We start from the raw sequence: 5,098 nt of genomic DNA, 5'->3' as shown, positions 1-5,098 counted from the left end.
GGTGAAGAAGGAAGCATGGTTGGAGGGAAGAGAGAGTGGAACAGGGAGGGAAGAATACTCACTTTCTTACTGAAGTGCATAGGAATAAGTTGCCCTGATATCTCGATCCTAATCAGTTTCCTACTTATAAAAAGGATATTCTGGAACTATGTTCTTTAGGGTTTTCAAAATTCTAGGGAAACTAAGTACATGTTCTGCATGCCCCTAGAAGCAGTGTCACATGTGTGTTAGAAGATGACAAAGAGAAGAGAGCCTGTCTCTACGTTCAATGTACCAACCTAAAAACATCTGAATGTTTAGTAGCTTAATACTTCCTGAAAAAGTGAGCCTGTTACAGCTACCAGCATGATTCCAGAGAGCTTACCTGAGACAGTGACTGGTGTCAACAGGACAGAGACTAGAAGAACCCTGCTTGGGATTTAGGACACTGGACAGGGGTAAGATTGAGACAGATTACCTTCAAATGGGACTACTGAGGCAGGTTGGGTGAGGAGCAAGACGTAGATGACTATCAGACCTGCACTATGGGGTCTAGACAGGGAAATAGCCTTACATGACCACCGGTCAGGTGCCTCACAGGCCTGCAGGTAGGAGCAGATCATACCAGAGATGACCCCTTCCCTTGCCTGGCATAATGCAAGAGCAGGACATAGAACAACTAAAATGACCCCACTCCACCCCAGATATGCAGAGACCTCAGGCACCTCTAAGAAGAGCAGTAACATGGTAGAGAAATGGAAGAGAAAGAGATACAGAAGGATGTGGGCACAATGTAGAGAGAAAGAACTGGAGATTCAAGGGTAGTGAGGAACAGTTTGACATCTGTAGTCAGTGATGCCAACTGGGACCATGAGAGTATCCTGGGTTGTGCTGCTACCAAGGAACATGTATAAGTCCATGGCCCTTAAGCAGCAGGGATCACTTACCACCAAATGTCCAGTGGATGTCCCTGGTCTGGACTACCACCCAGGGAAATGTTGATGTACAAGTACTGTGCAACACTTATCCCATACCTCATTTGGACATCTTTGGGGGAGCTAGCCCTTGGGGCAGGAGCGCAGGAGAGCTGAACCTGCCCTAAGCCAGCTGCTGTACTGTGGAGAATAGCCCCATATATTGAAGAGGTATCAGGTAAGCCAGCCCCTGAGGATTCTAGCCTGAGAAAGCTGGAATTTCCATTCATTTTCCCGTCTCCTCTGTGGTGACATGGACTAGTAAGAGATACACTCCTTCCCCCTTGCTCCTCATCACTGGTAACAGTCAGTAGATCTGGACCTAGGGTCATGAGAAGGAGAGCTGTCCCTGTCCCTCACCAGCTTCAGTACTCAAGAGATCAGGCCCTGCACCTTGCCTGTTCAGCACAGTGGGGATGACCATGATGGCAGAGGCATGAGCAAGTATAGGAAAGTTGGCCCTGCAACTTATTTGCAGTACAGTGACTTGGGTGAGGGTGAGATGATCCTTCCACATATACTTTGATAGCTATGGCAGGCAGAAGAGCAGGCCCCAAGGTCATCAGAGCAGGAGAGCTGTCCCTGCCTCTTACAAGCTTCAGCACTCAGTTAAGTAGGTCTTGCACCTAGACTGGGAAACACATTAGAACTGGCCCTGGAGGTGTGGGTTGTGGTTGTGCTTGCTACAACGAAGAGAGTATGGGAAACCTGGCCTTGTCTCCTATCTGCTGGGTGATGGAGAGAATGAGGGAGGAACACTCCCCCCCCCAATCTTCTCCCTCACCATCTATGCCATCTATGGCAGATAGGAGAGCTTGACTTGTGGTCATGAAAGTGGGAGAACTGCCCATGTCCCTTACCAACTGCAACTGTCAGGAGAGAGCTCTGAACCTCACATGGGTAGCAGGGTAGAGCTGGCACTGTTGTGTGTGTGTGTATGTGGGGGGGGGAGGTGTTGCTGGTGAGACAGGATCAAGAGCATGAGGGCAGGAGAGCCGCCTATATCCAGCTCATAGATCCAGATCCAGGGCTTAGAATTGGTCCACTCCAACATCTACCCAATTGATGAACTATTGGAGTGCATGAATGGTGCGGTCCTACAGATCCAAAACTACAAGATTTCCATGACACAGGGCAACAATAGGATAGCCAAGTAGATTCCCTGTGAGGGTCCAGTATTGATAGAGTAGCAGAAGCCAAAGGTTTTGTACCAGACCAATTCAAGCAAAGGGTGTGGATAAAAGGGTATATTGAGTGACATACTGTGACATACTACAGCTTTCACAGTGAGATTTTATTTTCATTGTTAAGGGGAAAGTTGCAAGGATGGAGAGGAGGTATGAAGTGGGGAGATGAGAGGGATGTATGATGTAAAATTAGGGAAGAACCAATAAAGTGTTAAAAATAAGTTTTCTGTTTATTTTTGTATAATTTTGGTACTTTATATCCTTAAATATTTGTTTCCTTAGATATAGTAGTGTTGACTATATATATTTTTTTATTTTAGATATTTTCTTTATTTACATGTGAATTTCTCCATTCCCAGTTTCCCCTCCAAAAAACAAAGAAACAAACAAAAACAACAAAAACAAACCCCTGTTGCCTCCCCCTTCCCCATGCCTGCCACCCCGCCCTATCCCACTTTCTGGCCCTGGCATTCCCCTACACTGGGGCTCAGAACCTTCACAGGGCCGAGGTCCTCTCCTCCTATTGATGATCGAATTTGCAATCCTCTACTATACACATGCTGCCTGAACAATCAGACCCCTCCATGTGCAGTCCTTGGTTGGTGTTGAGACCCTGGGAGCTCCGAGGGTACTAGTTAGTTCATATTGTTATTCCTCCTAAGGGGCTGCAAACCCCTCAGCTCCATTGGTCCTTTCTCTAATTCCTTTACTGGTTGACTATATTTTTATTCATTTGTCTAAGATCTTGGCTGATATATCCTTTATTTATTAAAATTGTTCTTTCAAGTTATTATTGATGAGTGGTGGCTTATTTTAGCCTTTTCATGAGACTAAATTTTAATTGTCTTTATCTTAGTCAGTTTAAAAGATTTAAAAATCTTCCACTTGCATACTTTGAATGAAATTTGCTATTCTTTGCCCCATGTGTTAGAGTTGTAACTCATGTAACACATGGACCTTTAAAGGTATTACTTTTCTATAAGCATCGATTGATTTACATGTCCAAAATATAATATATATTGTATTACACTTTTGTTCAGTATATTTTTGTGGTACATTTTGACTCTTTTAACCTATCAATTATTTTAAAATTTCTGCATATTTTTGAGTTTTATAGTAATATATATTAATTTTGAAATTAGTTGTGCCATGTTCATAAAACATGCTACATGTGACATTTTCTTTTTAAATAAGTTATTAAAATTTCTTGTATGAGTCTGTATGCTGGTCTATTATGTAAGAGATGTACATGCAATAAATAAATATTCTGATGTTACAATGTTTGAGCTCTCTCTATATTAGCTAAGTTAACTGGCAAATAGGTTTTGTTTGAATGTATGTGTATTCTAAATTTTCACTTAGTCATATCAACTGCTGAGAGTGGTCTACCGAAAGATTAAACCATGATTTTGAAGTTACATGCTTATTTAAGTACAACAATTTATTTCATGTGTTTGAAAATTGCATTATTAGACCCACGTGTATTTTTATAATTTCCTATACTTAATACCTCTATAATAATGATTTTTTTTTACTTATTGTATTTTTGTTGTTTTCATAGTAATTTATCTTTTATATGTATAGCTATATTAATTAAACCTCCTTATACTTATTGCTTTATGTCCTATATTTTATGTCTCAATAATTGGTGACTGTGTGTGTGTGCCTGTGTGTGTGTGTGACTTTTTTTTCCTCCTTTTTTTTAAGATGTTTTCTTTATTTACATGTCATACAATATCTCCTTTCCTAGGTTCCCATCCAAATAAAACAAAACAAAACAAAACAAAACAAAAACAAAAACAAAAACAAACCCCTGTTCTCTCCCCGCTCCACCTGCTCACCACCCACTCTTTCCTGCTTCCTGGCCCTGGCATTTCCCTACATTGGGGCATAGAGCCTTCACAGGGTCAAAGGCCTCTCCTCCCATTGATGACCAACTAGGCCATCCTCTGCTATACATATGCTGCTAGAGCCATTAGTCCCACGATGTGTACTCTTTGGTTGGTGGTTTAGTCCTTGGGAGCTCTGAGGGTACTAGTTAGTACATATTGTTGTTCATCCTAAGGGGCTGCAAACCCTTCAGCTCCTTGGGTCCTTTCTCTAACTCCTTCATTGGGGACCCTGTACTCAGTTCAATGGATGGCTGTGAGCTTATACTTCTGTAGTAGTTGTGTACTGTCAGAGCCTCTCGGGAGACAGCTATATCAGGCTCTTGTCATCCAGCACTTGCTGGCATCCACAATAGTGTGTGAATTTGATGATTGAATATGGAAAGGATTCCCAGGTGGAACAGTCTCTGAATTGTCCTTCCTTCAGTCTCTGCTCAATAGTTTGTCTCTATAACTCCTTCCATTGGGTATTTTGTTTCCCTTTTTATGAAGGAATGAAGTATCCACATTTTGGTCTTTCTAATTCTTGAGTTTCTTGTGGCATCTGGGTTGTTCTTCCTGTATTCCGAACATCTGGACTAATATCCACTTATCAGAGAATGCATACCGTGTGTGTTCTTTTGTGATTGGGTTAACTCACTCAGGATGATATTCCCCAGATCCATCCATTTCCCTAAAAATTTCATAAATTCATTGTTTTTAATAACTGAGTAGTACTCCACTGTGTAGATGTACAACATTTTCGATATCCATTCCTCTGTTGAGGGACATCTGGGTTGTTTCCAGTTTCTGACTATTTTAAATAAGGCTGCTATGAACATAGTGAAGCATGTGCCCTTATTATATGTTGGAGCATCTTCTGGGTATATGCCCAGGACTGGTAGAGCTGGGTCCTCAAGTAGTACTATGTCCAGTTTCCAGAGGAACTGTCAAACTGATTTCCAGATTGGTTGTACCAGCTTTTAATCCCAACATCAATGAAGGAGTGTTCCTCTTTCTGAACAACCTCTCCAGCATCTGCTGTCACCTGAGATTTTTATCCTAGCCATTCTGACTGGTGTGAGGTGGA

The 5,098-nt window shown here is 41.9% G+C and overlaps 1 pseudogene; it reads left to right on the top strand.

Annotated features, from left to right (window-relative positions):
• Nucleotides 1-197: 197 nt before the first annotated feature.
• LOC116096308 lies at nucleotides 198-312 on the top strand (annotated as a pseudogene).
• The last annotated feature ends 4,786 nt before the right edge of the window (nucleotides 313-5,098 follow it).

Source organism: Mastomys coucha, chromosome X (genome assembly GCF_008632895.1).
Source record: "Mastomys coucha isolate ucsf_1 chromosome X, UCSF_Mcou_1, whole genome shotgun sequence".
Classification (NCBI taxonomy): domain Eukaryota; kingdom Metazoa; phylum Chordata; class Mammalia; order Rodentia; family Muridae; genus Mastomys; species Mastomys coucha.
Note: the sequence above shows the minus strand (reverse complement) of the source record. Positions and strands in the feature narration are given on the sequence as shown.